The sequence below is a fragment of the Leptinotarsa decemlineata genome, unplaced genomic scaffold, assembly GCF_025532065.1.
Source record: "Leptinotarsa decemlineata unplaced genomic scaffold, Ldec_3_MD MMD2_tig00026328_RagTag_RagTag, whole genome shotgun sequence".
NCBI classification, from domain to species: Eukaryota; Metazoa; Arthropoda; class Insecta; order Coleoptera; family Chrysomelidae; genus Leptinotarsa; species Leptinotarsa decemlineata.
In genome coordinates, this window is record NW_027412688.1 from 10738447 (window position 1) to 10758942 (window position 20496).

A 20496-nucleotide genomic window follows, 5' to 3' on the forward strand; every position below is an offset into this window, starting at 1 on the left:
GTGTGGGGAGTGGTCGTTGGTTGATAATGCTGGCGCACCCTCCCAAATGTATTGGGGTTTCGGGGGATAGGGCCTGACCAGCGCATACTTCGGTAAAAAAAATAATAATATTTATTTGCCAAAAACAACTACAGTAACCAATGTCAATATCACAAATAAATAAAGAATTAGCCACAAAAAGCATTGTTTTGTATCGTAGTTAAGAGAACGGAGAAAAAAAGAGGAAAAGGTTAGAAAAGAAAAGATTGAAAGTTGAAGTTAAAAACTCATCTACGTTGAAAAGATTCAAGTATAGATTGAAAAAAATTTTACTTGAAAAAAATTGCTACTCACTTAATGACTTCTAAGCATTTTCCCACGAATCTATGTTAAATATATATATATATATATATATATATATATATATATATATATATATATATATATATATATATATATATATATATATATATATATAGTATAATATTCTAAACTGAAAACATTCTATTTATTTACGAGGAACTAATGTGCATTGTTCAATTTTTTATATGTTTATTACGTACTAGAAGGGAGTCTGCCCTTTTTCTTTAAATGCGTTTTTTTGACGTTTTCCTGTGTTTTTTTATGAAATGATGTAAAAAATAATTTTATACTTTCAAACATATATAGTGTAATAGTCTAGTGTGAAAACGCTCTCTTTATTTACGACGTATTTCTCTGACGTATTTCTTGTTATTGTATGAAGATATTGTGAAAAATAATTTTATACTTTTAAACAAGAAAAATAAATACTACTACTACTATCACTTAATATACATCAATGATATATACTAACAGTATTTAGTCAATAACAATGCAAATCAGTCGTTTACTTATGTGATCATAACTAACAATGTTCATGTACCGATAATTATAGAACAGGCTTAAAAAAAATCTCAGATTTTAACATAAAACGGCTTCTATCATTCAGCAGTACTCCACAATTGTGATATGTTTGAGGGATGATTCAGTGAGTTATAGTTGGGCTTAATCATAAGATGTAGTTGCAGATAAGAAAAACCGTGAATAAGAAAAACCGTGAAGGATGTAGAAGGTCTACGAACTAAAATTCATTCGAACAATTTGAGGTAGCTTCTTAGAAAAACACATTTTTTTTCTTTTTTCTTTTATTTTCAAAATATTTTTCTTCACAGCATCTCCCATCATAGTTTTCATTTCAAAACTATGATGGGAGATGTAATAATTATTTTTTGTATCGATAAATCGGTGTAAGTTTTCCCGAGGTATACTAAGTAACCATTTTTGTATGACTTTTAAATATTTTTAGGGACATACTTTTTTTCATCTCATTGTCCAATGTGTTATATAATTTAGGTCCTAGGTAAGTATGGCATCTTTGTGCAATGGTTTTTTCTGGTTTTGGTATTTTAGTATCGACCGATACTTGATGAAATCTATAACGAATTCAAGAAACACTTCATGGTGACATTTTGTACAAAAACGCAACACGTGTTTCGCTATACAACGACTTCTTCAGGTGTGTCTATATTAAGTAAAGAAGGCTGAGTATGCCTGAATAAGCTATTGAATAGCGAAACACGTGTTGCGTTTTAGTAAAACTGCTCAATGAAAATCTCACAATGAAGTGTTGTTCAAATATCCAATTGTTCAAATTCTGCTGATGTCTACGATTGGAATGGTCAAATGTTGAAATCAGTTGCTAATATAATCGTTGAACATCATTGATTATTCAATTTTTTTCAACTGGAATATTCCCAAGTATTTACGAAATTTCAAGGGTGGTACATTTTTTAAGAAGGGCTGCAGATCCACATCAAATAACTAACGTCCGATGAAAATAATTGTTATTGTCGGAAAAATAATCGAAATCGTTATTGAAAACCGCCGTTAGTCTTAATTTGAAAGTTGTTTTTATTTTTGTGAGTTACAATATGAATTTCGTAAAAAATAAATCCACCACCAACTGCTTACCAACTGGTAACAAATAGAGTCGAAGGCATTGATCAGGGAAAACATACTTCTCTGACATTATGAGACCTGACAAAGGTCTTTGACTGTGTATCTCATTATATACTTTGAGTTATTGTGGTATAAGAGGCATTGCTTCATAGTTGGTGTGTTCTTACTTGGAAAATAGGTATAGGCAAAGTAAACGATATTGTGCACATTTAAAGTTGGCGGCAGTCTCAACGGACAAAAAAACCAATACATAAAAATGAACCGGCAGCGAACTAGCCCACGTGGACTACAGATTTGGCGGTTCGTATTGGATAATTTTACTAACCGAGTTTTATGATTGGCTAAAATTGAATTTGAATTCATGTTACGGTGACGAATCGAAATCGGGGAATGTGGGGATGATTATCACCGTCGATAATAATTTTTGTTATCTGTTCAAAATGTGGCGTCTTTGGACATGTACTAGTAGTAATAACGAGTGTAATAACAACGCAGATTTTTTCCAGTGTAGTGATTCCAATAGCGATGATGAACAATGCGAAAAAGTGATACCAGTAAATAAGATTCGGATGCATTTGAATATTGAAACACAGAGAGTATGTTTCAATGTATATAAGAATCTACATCTCAAGTTTGGTTTCGAGAGAAACAAACTATCACAAGCAACATCAGATTTGACCAAAATTCCTTTCTCAAGTGTACGTAAAATAGTCAAAAACAAACCTTTTGAATGCAAGATGCGATGTGATCCGGAATTACCAAAATCTTTAGATGTTCATCTAATAAAATCATTGAAAAAACAATATACGACTGTAACAAAAGCAGTGAGATTCTTATAACTAAAATCATAAGGAAGAAATTGAATACTTCCGGCCATAACGGCAGCTGCTGTCACAAAACTCTTCAGAATTGGATAAAAAAACTAATATTTAGATTTAAAATAATAAACAAACGTCAAGCAGTTATGGAAAGCAGAAGAATAGTGGAATTGCGTAATGAATACTTAGAACAAATAACTAAATAAAGACAAGAATAACGGCAGATTTTCTATTTGGACGAAACTTGGTATGACACTCACGACACAGTTACGAAAGGGTGGACTGATGGTTCGAGAATATATACGCCTAACATGCCTGCAAACAAAGGTTCACAACTGATCATTATGCATTGCGGAGGAAGTAAAGGATGAGTACCGAATTCTTTGAAATTATGCGGAAAAAAACTTGAGAACCGCAATGTTGACTATCATAAGAACATGGAAGCTAATATTTTCGAGGAATGGTTTGAAAACACATTGATCCCAAATTTGGATGCGAATAGTCTAATAGTTCTTGACAACACTTTCTATAATTCGCGACAGCTCATCAAAGTATCGAATAAAAATTCGAGGAAAGATGAAATACAAAATTTTTCAATTTGTATTTTATATATTACACAGGTTTGCAGAAAAAACTTTTTAAAAAACTGTTTTGATTTCGTTAACTGATCTTTATGTAGTTTTTTGCGCTGATTTCAAAAATGAAATTTGTTTTTATCTATCACGTAAGGTTTGCCTACAAAATAAGGATGAAATAATTGAAAAAGTTCAAAAAAACGAGATATTATGGATTTATTTTTATTGTTTTAACATGAAGTAAAAGCAAAAAAATGCTACATAGCTAAACTAAGCATAATAGTGATACACAAATGTTTACAAAGTCATTATAAATGTTTGTAAACACGTTTTCTTTTTCCGTCAAAGCTTCTTTTGGTGCTCAATCGGCTGTGTTCTTGTGAAATTTCCCTTTTTAACATCCAACAGTAGTCTGCCATCATGTTAACATTTCACCGACCTTGGTATCAGCGTTTCAATTCTTTTATGTCTTAATGGAACCGTTCTTCTTGTTTCTCACTTACAGCCCTTAGATTTTCGGGAAAGTACTCCAGATGTGAGTGAAGAAAATGAACTTTGACACTCATGTTGCAGCCCAACATTTTGTAGTTTTGTATCAATTCAGCAACCAAAGTTTTGTAGTTTGGGTCTTTTTTGTTTCCAAGAAAGCCTGTTATAACAAGTTTAAATGAATTCCAGGCATTTTTTTCTTTCATTTCCATTTTACTGACAAAGCTTTTATCTTTCAAAAGTTTTCTTATGTCAGGCCCAACGAAGACTCCTTCTTTTAGTTTAGCATCGGATAGACCAGGAAACTTTTTAGAAAGATACTTGAAACAATCTCCCTCTTTGTCTAATGCTTTCACAAACTGTTTCATTAGTCTCAATTTGATATGGAGTGGTGGAAGTAAGATTTTTTTAGGGTCCACCAAAGTTTGTTTTTCAACATTTTTGACTCCAGGAATAAGACCCTTTCTTATTGGCCACACCTGCTTGACATAGTGTTGTTTCCAGTCACGGCTATCCCATTCACATAGAAAACATGGAAACTTAGTGTAACCACTTTGTTGACCTGAAATAACTTTCAGGTCTCCACAAATGGTCCACTTATGATCAGAATAGCTGAGCTCATTAAGAACAAATTCAAGATTTTCGTAGCATTCTTTCAAATGGACTGAGTGTCCAACAGGCACAGAAGCATATTGTTTCCCATTGTGAAGAAGTACAGCTTTCAAACTTTTTTTGATGAATCAATGGAAAGTCTCCATTTGTCTGGTTCATACGTCATGTTGAACATTTCCATGACGCCGGGTACATTGTTGCTGAAAACTAGGCCACCCTCTTGTGTAAAAAAAGGGACAAATTCGCTTTCTCTAAATTGGTACCGTGAAAATGAAACACCGGAGGCTAACATATGTCTTCTTTAAGTCTAAGTCAGAAACATCGAACCCATACCGCACCTAAAAACCCCTTTAATAAGAGAATTTCAGGTGAAGTTTGTGACTTATCTATAAGTTATAGAATTTTTATACTATTTTTTCCGTAATCTGCACACAAAATACTGTTAAAATCACTAGTTAAATATCCTACAATTTTTTCACCGCAGACCTGTGTTACTATACCAAAAAACCACTACTTGAAGTTTTACAGACAAAAATATTTGTAAATGATGACAGTGACAGTAAAACAGAGAATATGAAAGAGGAATTATCAGAAGCTTTCGAAGAAAGTTATTGAAGTGTTTTTAAAGCGATCGATTATATATATATATATATATATATATATATATATATATATATATATATATATATATATTATATATATATGTGAGTAAGTAGTATTCAGAAGTATTTTCAATTATCACCCTGCTTCCCACTCACCTATATAAACAAAATATTCATTATATATATATATTATTATATATATGATTATTGAATTAGTTAGCTCCCAAACTATACTATTAAAGGAGAGCTCTGTTGGAAGGTAGGTTGCACTATATCGTTTACTTGAACTATATCAGTGTGTCGAGCTGAATGTTGTTAGGTCAGATTTGAAACTAATACTCCATACTGTTCCGTCCCCGGACCATTATTATTCATATAAATGATTTATATACATAGTTTTATTTCGCCCACAACATGAGTCATGTTTGTTGATGATCTGACTTTTATATACTTACTCAAATGTATCATATACTACTTCACCCCAACAAAATATTCAATATAATTAAGGATCTAGCAAATACCTGGTTTACTTCCGTGTTAGGAATCACACGTTAAAAGGTAAGACCTCGTTAGTCCTTAGCTCGCACAAGTTTCTTAACTTCTGAGAGTTGTCGTTCGTATGGGGGCGGCAGCTGATTAACGGAAAAACAGATTTTAAACAGATTTTTAAACTTGCAATAAACTGAAACGGTGAAAGAACAAAATATTCAATATAATTAAGGATCTAGCAAATACCTGGTTTACTTGCAATAAACTGAAACGGTGAAAGAACTCAAAATGTTGTTATATTCCCAAATACTAAAATTCAACATGGAGATTTTAGGTTTGTTTCTGATGATCGTCGAAGTAAGTCAAATCACATCTACTGCTCTGTCTACTGCTATTTTTCTCGTCAAGCTACTGAGGAATTCCGTGGGTTCAGTTACATTCAAAATTGCATATCATTCGATGTCGATTATCTTCTATAGGGTTTTGACAAACTCCGTATTTTCGAGCTTCAGAAAAAGGATATTAGAATCCTAAAACATGTCGGATGTAGGGATCATTGCCATCCTCTATTCATTCAGCTTGGCATTATTCCACTACTGTATTGTCAAAGATTCATAAAAATGTCAAGAATTTTTCGAAACACTACAACAACCATGATTATTCTACAAGATATTGGAAAATATTGTACCTTTCTAGACAGGGTTTGCCACAAGATTCTTTGAATTAAAATTTGTACAATCGTGTACACTCCTCTGTATATTCTTTGGATTTGAACAATTATGATGAACAATTATTATACAATTGAAGAGTATACTGACGCAGATGGTATATTTATAATATAATTTTTATCATTATTTTCTTATGTTTATAGAATTTGCCAAAAATATGTTTTGTTGATCTTATTTCAATATGTATGAATATGTTTTTGTGTGGTACAAACAGTAATTATGTCATATGCAAAATTTTTCAAATGTTTAAATTTTGCCATAAATTTAAATTGTATTTGAAATGATCAATAATTTATTCTACTCCACTTTATTCAATATTAGTCTAACAATTATGAGTTTGGCCGGATTTCAGTGACAAATACTTCTTATGCGCACCATTGGAATTATTCGTTTTTAGTTATTTATTACTGCATTTCTTTTGAAAACAAAGTATTTTTTCATGATCATTCCTCAACGCTGAATTGGCCGAAGTGGTAATGTGCCCGACTATCAACCTCTACCAGATCGGTTGCAGTAAAGGAGAGAAAGGATATTTTTCCCCCTCTCTGTGGAGGAAGTCCAAAGACGACAGGTGTAACCGACGTGGAGAAGGCTAGGATATTCGGAGAACACTGGCAGAGCATCCACATATTTGGTGACAACTTAAGAACAATGAAGGACGACGCACAGAGACTAAGACAGACAGGAACAATATAAATTGAAGCGGGGGAGCTTTCTGAGTTACTGACAAACTTTGACGAACTGATGGAGACACTAAAACATCTACCTAAAAACAGAGCACCCGGACTTGACGAAATTGACACAGTTCTGCTCCGAAACTTCAGCGGAAAGTTCTGATACAATTCATATACATTATCAACGGGATCCTGAAATGGCAGCACTATCCAACTTGTCTAAAAAAAATTAGGGTACCGATCCATACTCAAAACAGGAAAAAGCCGATCGGACCTGAATGGTTAGAGGCCCATCTCACTCTTGAGCGCCCTCGCCAAGGTAAGAAGTTATTGAAAAGATTTGTTCGCCTGGAGGAAAGGATGAATCTTGTCCCGGAGAAACAATTGAGGGATAAAGGAGTCCTTCCACACGATGAATAACAGATATGAAGATCTTCAGGAAGTCCCGAGTTCTGAAGGAACGTGTCTAGGAGCAGGACTTGGCGAGATACCTGGGAGTAATTTTGGAGAGGCGTCTAATATTCCATAAACATATCAGCCTAGCTATATAAAGTGCCGGAGCGGCAATAAAACGGACTCTCCGCTCATTGCCAGAAACTCAAAACTCAGCACCGATAACAAACTATTAATATACAAACAGCTGATTAGACCAACAATGCTATACGCCTGTCCAGTATTTTGCAGCCTGAAGAAAACGCATCTGCAAAGGCTGGAAAGGATGCAAAATAAAGTACCTACTCCGTATCATCACGGATAGCGATCGATACACTTGAATAAAGGATCTTCTGGAGGGAGCCGGAATTGGGAGAGTGACGGACCACATCCAAACACTCTCTAACAAATTCTTCTTAGCAAGGAGCCCTCTCACGGCAGATATCACCAATATCAGAGTAAACCATAATCAGCCCCGCAAACACGGCGGGGGTATTATATGAAGCCCTGGACATCTTTTACGTACGCAACGATTAGGAAACACATCACTGATCAACCGCAACAATACTGATCAACCGCGATCAGTTAATTAACAACAAATAAAACTGAGCACAAAAACTAAACTTCGGTTTTCTTCTATGTTTCCGAAGAATCTACGTGTAACAATACTGAAGAACAAGCAAAATAGTAAATGAGATCATCCATCAATCACGAGACCACTCATGTATAAGCCTACAGGCATGAGTCGTGACATAGACGTATCAATCTATAAAAAATTGAGTCTGGGAGCCAAACAGAGCAACCGCAAAAAATCAGCGGGGGTGCTCCTCGTCAAACCTATCCAACGGAACGAGTGGAAAATTTGTTCTGATTCTAGGTTTGTTCTGGTTCTACGAAATTCCGGTTCTGGGACGTCAGGATCATGCGCAGTTGATATAGAGTGTTCTGGTTTATTGAGAATGCTCTCGAGGCTGAACTGTTCCCGTTGCTCATGCGCATTCATATAGAAATTTGTTTGGGCTATTTTCTAGGATGTTTTTTTATTTATTTCGTTCAAATAATTGATGATTCAGGTTAGATAACATTTGAACCGACTACACTGATACGCTACATAACATGGACATAATCCAAGTATTTTCTCCTTCATCTCTTCATATATACGATAGATGGCACGCAAAATGCGTTCTAGTTTAACCAAGTGTCCGAGACTTTTTCGGACTGTTTGATATTTTTTGCTTGTACGCATCATGTCTTGCGCAGTTTTCAAACAGTTTCAGATGTTATGCCGGGTCCAGACCAAGCAGACAAAAAGTGAACACGATTTTGAGACAAAAACACGACAAAATTGCAACAAAATATTAGGTATTCAGACAAGACATGACAAAATTGAGACAAACTGTCCACACCACAACGACAAATGTGCAACAAAATTTAGTTGATGGGAATTCGTTGTTTAACCATGTGGCGTTTCCACCAGGAGGAAAATTCAAAAAATGAAGATTTATTGCTAGCCGCCAGTTGTTATATCTTTCTTTCCTCTTTATCCAATCTTGGAAAAATGAAACGCAAACGTTTTTGGGTGAGACCAAGCTTAAAAAAAGCGAGGAAGTTATTCCATTAATGAATTGTTAGTTCAGTTACGTGAGGATGATATTGGACTAAGTGGTGAGATTCGTTCAAGCTTTAAGAATTTTCTAAGAATGTCCACCGAAGATTTCGAGAATCTGATATGCCTTGTTGGTCCTGCAGTTGCCAAAAGACATACTAACTACAGAAATGCTATAAGTGTAACAGAAAGGTTAGCAATAACTTTAAGATTTCTATCAACGGGCGATTCCTACCACAGCCTCATGTATCTTTCAAAAGTATCAAAGCAGTCCATATTTGTAATAATACCTGAAGTTTGTGAAGCTTTTATTAACAGTCTTAGTGTTTATGTAAAGGTATGTATAACTTTTGTACGTAATTGGTTTGTGTTAATACTCTGTAACATAAACTGATTTACTACCTGGTCACCAAGTTTTGTCAGCGCGCACCGTCCACCCTGCGCCGACAACTTGTCGTAAAATATGCAGACAAAACAGAGACCCTTTGATCTTTACCGACTGGCGACGGGACTTGCAACAGTCTCAGAATTTGGAAACAAAACCCAAATAAGACAAAAATGTTGCAGAAATGTATCGGATTTGTCGCCGCTTTGTCGCGAAACATGAATGTTCTTGACTTGTCGTTGTTTTGTCTGCTTAGTCTGGACCCGGCATTAGAACCAGAACAAACCTTACGAAATTCAGGTTCTAGGACGTCAGGATCATGCGTAGTTGATATAGAGCGTTCTGGTTTATTGAGGATAAGTTTGGATTGATGAATCCTCTGTTTTGGTTTCGCGAAATGATCCTAAACTATCTTGAACCGACCCGAATCGTTCTTGCTCTCGTGGCTGAACTGTTGATAACTGTGCCCATTGCTCATGCGCATTCATGTGGAAATATGTTTGGGCTATTTTCTAGGATGTTTTTCATTCACTTGATTTGAATAATTGATGATTGAGATTAGACAACATTTGAACCGACTGCAAGGATACGCTACATAACAAAATGGGCATGATCAACAGAATTTTCTCGTCTTCATCTCTTCATATATACGATAGGTGGCACAGTGGTCTTCTCAAAATGCGTTCTGGCTTAACCAAGTGTCCGAGACTATAGGTTTGTTCTGGTTCTAACATCCGAAACTGTTTGGAAACTGCTCAAGACATGATGCGTACAAACAAAAAATCTCAAACAGTCCGAAATAGTCTCGGACACTAGTTTAAACCAGAACGCTTTTGAGGAGACCACTGTGCCACCTATCGTATATATTATGAAGAGATGAAGACGAGAAAATACTATTGATCATATCCATTTTGTTATGTAGCGTATCCTTATGATCAGTTCAAATGTTATCTAGCCTCTATCATCAATTATTCAAATCAAATAAATAAATAAAAAACATCCAAGCAAATAGCCCAAACAAATTTCCACATGAATGCGCATGAGCAACGGGAACAGTTCTCAACAGTTCAGCCTCGAGAGCAAGAACGATTCGGGACGGTTCAAAACAGTTCAGGATCATTTTGCATTCGAAACCAGAACAGAGGATTCATCAGTCCGAAATTATCCTCAATAAACCAGATCGCTCTATATCAACGAGCATGATCCTGACGTCCTACAACCTGAATTTCGTAGAAGCAGTACAAACCTTATTCGGACTGTTTGAGATTTTTTGTTTATGCACATCATGTCTTGTGCAGTTACCAAACAGTATCGGATGTTAAAATCAGAACAAACCTATAGAAATCGTGTCGCTCTGCCCGCGACAGGGTAAAAAAATACAATTTATTGTATTATGTATTGTATATATGTATATAAAATGTATATGAGACATTAACGTACCCAGACTTGATCAGAATTGTAACCCAATAGGAAATAAACGTTTTGAACCTGAACCTGAACCGATTATCAACCCAAAGGTAGTGAGTTGGAACCTACCTTACCGAACGGATATTATTTTTTCGAAAATTTAAAATTGGATTGAGTCTGAGTTTTTAGAAGAATGACGCGGGTACGAATAGAGATGATGTTACGGTAGATACCAAAAAATTACATTTTTTATAAATAATTCCCCTTTGGCAAGATTCTAAATTAGCATTTTCGCCAATGGGTAATATTTTATTTAACATTTCAACCAGGTATCACATATAGTAAGATGAACAGGTCACAATGAACAAATAAGCATTTATTGTGAATACCCTGTATTTCTGTAGGAAATAACTCGTTATAGATTGGCAGAACAGCACATAAATTGTTTTCAACGGGCACGTCACGTCAACACGAAGAGATATATAGAACAACATTCTTATGACACAATCCACGGTCTGAGATGGAGCCGGCGCCTGAATATTTCTTCACTTTTATTTTTGTTTTTCAACATTTTACTACCACTTGAACTCTCATAAATATTCTATTAAAAGGAACAAAGTAATCAAGAGTTGAGTTCTCAATCAGGAGTCTTACGAAAATGATAAAGTATGGCAAAGTTAATAATTGTATCGATTCGAATGTGCCAAAGGTTTGTTACCATCAAAAATAACTATCGCAATGACCGATCTTTTCATTATACAGGGTGGGACATCGAAAATGTACCACAAGGCACAACTGCCACGGAAAAAACTTAAGGAAAAATCCAAAAACACGTTTGGTGTTTGGAGTTTGGTTAAGGGGGGCAAGTTTTGACCTAAACCATCGCATTTGTACTTGTGTGTCAATCTTCATTTTTTTTCATACGAAGGGGGATTGTATGGGCTTTCGATTCACTATCCATCGCTTTTTTGCTGTTGCTTTATTCGTTTTGAAGATATAGAGTTTTGAAGTGACAACAATACCTTTTTCCGCAAAATACAATAGTTAAATCTATTCAACATTTGGAATTAAATAAATTTTACATAAAAACTTACCTTGATAATCAGGTTAATGCTGAAAATGTTTTCCAACAATCTCCATAAAATAATTATCTTCAAACCGTTGTTGTAAATTTTGGAGCACTTGCGGTGTCACTTCGCGACATTCAGTAATGACTTGTCTCCTCAAATCTTATGATACTCTTAATTTTTTTATGTGACTTCACAAAAAATCTGAGGGACTTGAGTCGGGTGACCGAGGAGATCACACAATTGTACTCTCAAAACCGGGAGTTCAAACAATTACGCACATTTCGTGTATGCCTTTTTTGGAATATTGTTCTCATGTATGGAGCTCCGCCCCTAAGCATACCATGAAGCTGCTGGATTCCAACCAGAAAAGATCCATCCGCCTGATTGGAGACGCGAACATCACTTGCAACCTAGATAATGTTGGAACATCGAAGAAATGTTGGAGATTTGTCTCTTCTATATAGATACTTTCAAGGGAAGTGTTCAAGTGACTTGGCACATTTGACTCCACCAAGAGCGGTACATATAAGAAATACGCGACGCACTGTGGCTGCTCATCGTTTTGAGGTTCAACTCAGTACACCTCGAACTCCACTGTTCAAGTAATCTTCCATTTGGATAATAGCCTTCGTTGAATAAACTTCCTGAGAACGTTTTTCCAAATGGATTTAATTTCCAGAGATTCAAATCCAATGTGAATCGCTATTTTTGCATAGACACTGCTCGTAGAGCGCCTTGAGGATTTTCCTGTAGTGCTTGTGTGTTGTCCTTGAAAAAATGCCGGTACATTCTCTACTATGATGTCAGTAAGAGGTGGATTGGTAGCTTTTTGGCGTATATATCCAGGTACATATTATCTGTAAAATTTCCATAAGAATAAAAGGATCCTGACCAGGGTTGCGAGGTATGGCGAAAAATCCTTACTTTCGAGGATTCTCAGTCCGTTTTAGGCTTTCTGTGAGGAATATCAGAAACTGTATTTTGAGGGAAATTTGGGAGACAAGTGAATGTCTCTTTGTCCTGTAAATTATCGAAAGAGTGGTCATCGATTAGAAATTCTGGCGCGCCTCCGACCGGCACAACCTCTTCGGTAAAAATAATAATAATAGGTTCATTGCGACTACTCAGGGCACACGATTCTGGGTTCCAATGATCACTCAGCTCACGATGTGAGATGTCATCGGTTAATGATGCCGGCGCGCTTTACAAATGTATTGGGCTTCCGGGAATAAGGTCCTATCGGCGCCACATTCTTGCTTGAAACCAGAAAATTGTACAAACTCCAACTTTCGATGAACTATAAAACTCAAATCGGACCTTCTTTGGAGTATTGTTCACATGTATGAAGCTTCGCCTCTAAGCATATCCTGAAGCTGCTGGATTTCATCCAGAAAAGAGCCATCCGCCTGATTGGAGACTCGAACATCAGTTGCAACCTTGATAGTCTGGAACATCGAAGGAATTTGTCTCTCTTTTATAGATACTTTCACGAGAGGTGTTCAACCGACTTGGCATATTTGATTACATCAAGAGCTGTACATTATGAAGCATGTAACCTCGATGATTTTTGGCATCCGTTATGTGACACACGGCCGTAGGATTGAATTATAAGACATCATATCGATGATTGCCTTTTATATTTCGGGATTAGAGAACAAAAACAAATATTAATAATCGAATCACTTCGAATCACTTTGATGTTTTTCAAAATATTCCCCATGAAGATCTATACACTTTTGCATGCGTTTGGACCAATTGTCGAAGCACTTTTGCCACTCTGAGGTATCTCCAAAACATGCATTCTGAATGCAGCAACCGCTTCTTCAAGTGTTGAAAAACGTTTGACCTCTCAGTTTGTTTTTTACGTGCGGAAATAAAAAGAAGTCATTCGGTGCCAAATCAGGACTATATGGCGGATGACTCATCAAATCGATGTTTTGGGTGCTCGAAAATGCAGTTGTTTCAGCCGATGTGTGAGAGCTCGCATTGTCGTGATGAAGAGTGGTCCGTCTTCGGCGGTTGGTTTTTCTGATTTCTTGGAAGACAACTGGCAAACAAATGGTTGTGTACCACTCAGAATTGACTGTTTTGCGTTGTTCTAATGGTACGGTTGCGACATGTCCAGTTTTTCCGAAAAAACAGGCGACCATTTGCTTGGAAGTGCTTCGTGCGCGAACAACTTTTGTTGGATTTGGCTTATCGTTAAACACCCATACAGTCGACTGCTGTTTACTTTCGGGCTCATACGCGTAAATCCACGATTCATCACCTGTCACGATGTCATAGACGTGTTTCGAAGCACGCACCGCGATCGTATTTTTTGAGCATTTCCTTCGACCAATCGACACGAGCCTTTTTTTGAGCGATTAACAAATTGTGTGGGATCCAACGCGAATAAATTTTTTGACAGTCAAATGTTTATGCAATATTGAATGTATGCTGGTCCCACTAATGCCTAAGGTTGTCTCAATCTCACGATAGGTCACATGACGATCTTGCAATATCAGTTCTAGCACAGCATCAATGGTTTTCGGAACAACAACTGATTTTGGAAGACCTTCACGAAATTTGTCTTGGAGTGAACTACGACCACGATTGAATCCATCATACCTTCGATAAACACTGGTCCTTGATGGAATCGTATGAACCACAGATTAGATGAGAACAAGTTAGAAGAAGCTGGCTCCACAACAGATTTCGACCTGATTGGCCACGGGTTTCCAAGGAATAGATACTGAGCCAGTGAAGTGTGATTTCCTCTATTGGTAGAGTGGTAGAGTGTTTACGAGCCAACGGAAATTCACCAATTGTTCGTACTCTTGTACTAATTAATGCTACTTAATTAACTCCGATGGAGAGTCGAGACGAAAGACCATCGACATCAGAAGTATCTGACACGGTTTCAACTACTGACTTTACTAGTGCCGTGACGTAGAAGATATGATCTACAACGAGAATCCAGCAACGAGTCCGTCGAGAGAACGAGAGAAAGATGGAAAAGTCAATTGACTCACGAGACAACGTCTACGGATTATCAGCGACTGTATAAAGAAGCAGCTAGGAGGGAGAGTAGGGGACACTTACTTTCAAAGAGATGTTTTTATAAAACCTAAAGGAACAATCAAAGGAATATGTCCCAAAGTAGCGAGGAGACAAAAAGGCTCCTAGATAGTGACTAAAACTCAACGGAGCAAATCACTGGTCGTTCATGGGGAAAGACTCGATTTCTACATTGTTCAGAATCCTTCCAGGTGGTTACATGAGAATCAAGCAGACTAGTTAGTCGGAAAGCAGTAACTTAAGCGGAGGGTAATATCAAGCAGCTAGTCGTTACGTACAAACCTCCACTGCACTTAGCGGTCTGATTGGCACTTGGCACTATTGCAACGTGTACCAAACGATTCGAAAAAGTAAGGAAAGCGAAAGAAGGCGGTATCAAATGCAGTTGAATAATCTAGAGGCTAGAATTGTTGATAACTTTCCAATTATGCTATTTCTGAATGATCTAGATTCTAGAATTATTAATAACTACTGCAAATGTTTATGTATATGATTAAAAATTTCACACATCGGTCAGAGCAAGAGGAGATTTAAAAAATATATCCATTGTATATAGGTAGAACGTACTTCATTTTTAGTGAAAATTCTATACTACTACTCCAAAAAGGAGGAAGTCCCATGAATCTATTTTTTGCGAAACTTTTTCATACATAATTTGCAAAAATAGGTTATCTTGTAATCGTTTTTTGGAAACTATTCGTTTTCAGTCTTCGAAGAAATCCGTCTGTGAATGATTGTCATAACAGCTCTTTTGATTGTGGTAATTGATATGATCGACAATTTACATGAGGCCAAAGGTTACAACCTTTCAAAGCCTCAAATATTATCTAAAGCTGTAGGCGTTATTCAATCACCTATGTATCCCAATTGGCAATAGAGCAGCAAAACTGATTTTGTCGCCATTTTTGTTATTGAGATGTTTTTCAAATTTAATGCAGATAAGTGTTTTATTATTTTTTATTGGGCAAGGTTAAATAATTTACTCATGGAAAATGTTCCATGTAAACGGGAAAATTTGCTAAGAATGTGTTTTACCCATTAGGTAATCGCCATAAAATATACAGGGTGTCCCATATAAAACTGCGCGGGCAAATATCTAAAAAATGAAAAAGAATATCCATATTTCGTGGAAGCAGATAAGGTGTCAAAAGGTCCTCATATTTACGTAGAGATCCAGCACTAGGCGTCGTCCGTTCAGCCATACAGCACACTTGTAGTTTTCCTTCAATACTGATGAAAAAAGGCAATGTTATTGCGTATTTGACAAAAGTGTATTCAGTTTTGTGTTGGTTTTTCGTAAAATTGTTCAATTTTCAAATGCAGAATATTTGGATATGATATGTATTTATAGCGAAGCAAGAAGGAATTCAAAAGAAGCAGTGAGAATATACGCTAATCGGTATCCTGACAGAAAATTACCGTCAGACAAAACATTCGCTGGCTTAGTCAAATCTTTGGCACGAAATGAATGTTTTAATGAACAGAAGCGAAAAAAACCAAAAACGGCTACTGATGAGAATCACAGTGTTGCAGTGCTAGGTCAAATGTTATTGGAACCACATAGTTCCACCAGACAAGTAGAAATGAATTGTGACATTTCGAAATCGTCAATACAACGTATTTTGTCAAAAAACAAATTCCATCTATATTCAGGAGATGCTGATAGAAGATTGAACTTCATTGCATGGTATTCGTGATGATGATCAGTTTCTGAAAAAAATACTATGGAGTGATGAAATCCGTTTCCATAACAACTGCGTATAATAAACAAACATAATTGTCACTATTGGTCTGACGTAAACCCTCATTGGGTGCAAGAAACGAGATTTCAGTATCATTGATGATTATTTGATAGGACCTCATTTTTTCGAAGGAATTCTCAATGGGGAGAGGTACTTGGTTTTTCTACAACATGTGTTGCTGAATTTCTTGGAGCATTTACCAATACAAACTCGACTGAAAATGTGGTTTCAACAAAATGGGGCACCTCCACATAATAATAGAATAGTTACCCAATATTTGGATGATACTTTTAACGAGAAATGGATTGGAAATAAAGGTCCAATATCATGACCAGCTCGAAGTCCAGATATTACTCCACTATATTTTTTTGTGAGGATATATCAAAAACTCAGTTCATATGCGACGTCCACAAAATGTAGAGGATTTGAAAAATAATATCACAAATGTTTGTGCTTCCATAACGCGAGAGACGCTTTTAGCTGTCACGAATCAGGAATTACTAAAAAAATGCAATATGTGTATTCTACGTGAAGGAAGGCAGTTCGAACACTTACACTTACTTGTTATCACTTATCACTAATTGATTTCGTTATCATCATGTTAGTCGAGTTATGGTCAAAGTAACATATTTTTTGGTAATTTGAAACATTTATTTTAATTTGTACAGAAATACGCAACTAGATAAAATTGAACAGACAATGAAATCATAACTGATGGATTAATTTTATTGAACTCGTATTATTGCATTCATTTTGACTTATTCATGGCCCTCTTTATAATATGCAATAAAAAACCAATTGGAAATACTGGGTTACCATTTAAAAAAATTGGCGTCGGTGTCGCGACGCTCTAACGGATGACACCTAGTGATGGATCTCTACGTAAATAAGATGACCCTTCGACACCAAAATTATCTGCTTTTACGAAATATGGATATTCTTTTTCATTTTTTAAATATTTGCCCGCGGAGTTTTATATATGGAGTTATTCAACGTCACTTGAATCTCTCAGATTCTACAAGATATCTAAAGTAGGTACCTGCCAAAAAGTCTACATCATGCGGTTTTTTTAATTATCAGTCGTTTCAAAAAATGTGTTTTTTTTTAAACGGGCAATCCGGAATATCACAATTCTTTTTTCTATATGAGAGAACTCAAAAAATGGAAATTAAATCGAAGAAAGAATCAAACCCAAATAATAATAAAAGTATTCCCTGCATCTCACTATTGCCATTATCCGTTGCGGTCAGGGTATAACTGTGTCACCCCCGGAAATTGGAGATACAAGATCACCTATTTGTTTTATTTGGATGATCTTAAACTGTATGCCTGTGGAGAAAAGGATTTCCATCAGTCCTTGTGGGTGGTGGAAGAGTACACGCATGCTATCGGTAACAAATTTGGGATAAACAAATGTGCAACGGTCCACCTCAAAAAAGGACGATGCAGGGACTACGAAAAGTATGTGCAGCTTGTAGAAAGAAGCATGCTACTCCATCTAGATGCCAAAGAGACATATACTTACCTCGGAGTGACACAACGCCACTCACAGCAGTGAAGAACTCTCTTCGCGGCAAGTTTAACCTCAAACTCCGACAGATCTGGTCATCGGAACTGTCGGAGAACAACAAAGTTGCTGCAACAAATATGCTTGCCGTTCCAATCTTACTCTACTCGTTTGGAGTAGTGAAGTGGACTCGGGATGAGCTGTATCAACTCGACGTGAAGACCCGAAAAATGATGCACCTCCATAGGAGTTTGCATCGCAAATCGTCCGTTCCATGATTGTACTTCCCCCAACAACAGGGAAGCCGTGGACTTTTGATTTTGGAGTGTCTACATGACAGAATGGTACTGGATGGAGCCTGTAAAGTCGTCAGGAGTTCGGATCCCCTTCTCTGCATGCTCTGCGATCATGAGAGAGCAGGAATTGTTGCATTTCTCTTTAGGGCAGCTGGTGAACTTGTTTAGTTTTCGAACGAGGTGATCATCACTCTGTGATCAAGTTGGAACCTGTTCAGCAAACGGCTAATATAAAAGCCGCAGAGATCACTTCACTTCTACGGCAACACAAAGATAAGCCAATGCATGGGGTCTTCTTCAACAACATTGAAGACCTTGGCTTATCAAAGAGCCTGACTTTTGCTTCTCTCAGGTCGAGTGGGCTGAAGTCGGAAACTGAGGGGTTCATCATGTCCTGCCAGGATGGTGTCTTCAACACCTCAGTCTGCCACAGTCGCGTGATGGGTGTAGAGGTTCCTGATACAAGATGCAGGGCCTGCCGCGAGGCGTCTGAGACCCTAATGCAACCTGCTGTCAGCATGTCCAGCATATGCGGTCTCGAGCTACATCTATCGAAATAACGCGGCCCTAAAAGTACTTTATTACCACCTACGACACTCTTGTGGTATTGACGAGACACTGGTGTTGCCCCACGCTCCGGTGGATATTGAATCCGTTGTGAGTAACGAGAATTAAGTGCCGAATTCATTGAAACTATTCTTTCCTCACCCTCATAATCATACAAGCCAATATGTCTGATGTAGTCCTTCTCGACCACCAAAGCAAGACGATATTTGTCGTAGAATTTTCAGCTCCTGGCGAGACGAATATCGTCCGAAAAGAGGAGGAAAAACAATTATCGAGATATCGAGATTTTCTCTTCGACTCCGCAGACTCTATCCAGAGCACTCTGTCAAGATGGTTGTTCTGATTATTGCCCTCTCTACTCTCGAATCTTAAAATCATACCAGCTTGCCGCACTAAAGCAGAAATCTTAGCCGGTCAAATGCAAAAGGCTGTCATTCTTGGTTCACTGCTCTTGCTCAGGACACATAATTCTCGGACCCAATGATCACTTACCCCACGGTGTGGGGAGAGGTCGTTGGTTGATAATGCTGGCGCACACTCCCGAATGTATCGGTGCTTCGGGGGATAGGGCCTGACTAGCGCAAACTTTGGTTAAAATAATGATGGTAATGATAATGTGTATTCATTTTTTTCAATACATAAACATAATACATAATTGAAACAAGGAGGCGGTATTCAGCTCAGTTGCTCCTCCATACAACCCTCCTGAATTTTCTACTCAGATTCGGAACTGGATTTTTTTAGTAATACGCACTGTTTCTATATAGGTACTCCACATTTGCTAGAGAAAGGTTACAAATATTACATTGAGAAAAATGAGAAGAGATATATGAAACGCTTTCTTTTAGTAATTGATCGCTGGAACAGAGCACAAAACAGGAACCATGAACTTTTTGAGCGAAGACCATCTTGAATATGATTATTATCTATTATCAACTAAAGAAGTTTATCGAGTTTTTAGTGAATGTGAGCATGTTGATAAAATGAAGCTAAATTGAATAAAATGTTGACCTAATAACCTGCCAGGATGAAATCGTGATAATAACTTAATCGAAATTCAATTATTTTACCCATAGCTTTCAAAAAAATTCAATTCACCGCGAAAAGCGACATCAAACACCACCAACACAAAATATAGGCCACCAGAAACTTGACCGTTAAAAACAAAATGTCTCCAGATGAATGAGTATCCTTCTGTAAGGTGTTCTGTGGTTTTATGGCAAAATATTATATGTTCGAGATGAAACTGGGGTTTCGCTCTGATAAAAATAGATTTTTTTCCTTTTTAATTACAGAACTGAAATGTTCTTCAAAAGGTGATAAAATGAGGGAAATGGTAAGTTAGTAACATATTTGGCCAAGAAGCAAAATAACATCAGGATCATTACTGACACACTGACTAAAATAGCATATTAAATTAAGCATGCTTCACCAGACCACAGAATACCCTTTCAAAAGACATTCATCACGGAACAAGA

The 20496-nt window shown here is 36.8% G+C and overlaps 1 long non-coding RNA gene across 1 annotated transcript in view; it reads left to right on the plus strand.

Moving 5' to 3' along the window:
- The first annotated feature begins 599 nt into the window (after positions 1 to 599).
- LOC141485436 (uncharacterized) overlaps positions 600 to 20496 on the plus strand; it is a 36216-nt gene continuing 16319 nt past the window's right edge. The window contains exon 1 of the long non-coding RNA XR_012467207.1: positions 600 to 988. This is a non-coding gene — a long non-coding RNA (uncharacterized lncRNA). The remainder of the gene's footprint in view (positions 989 to 20496) is intronic.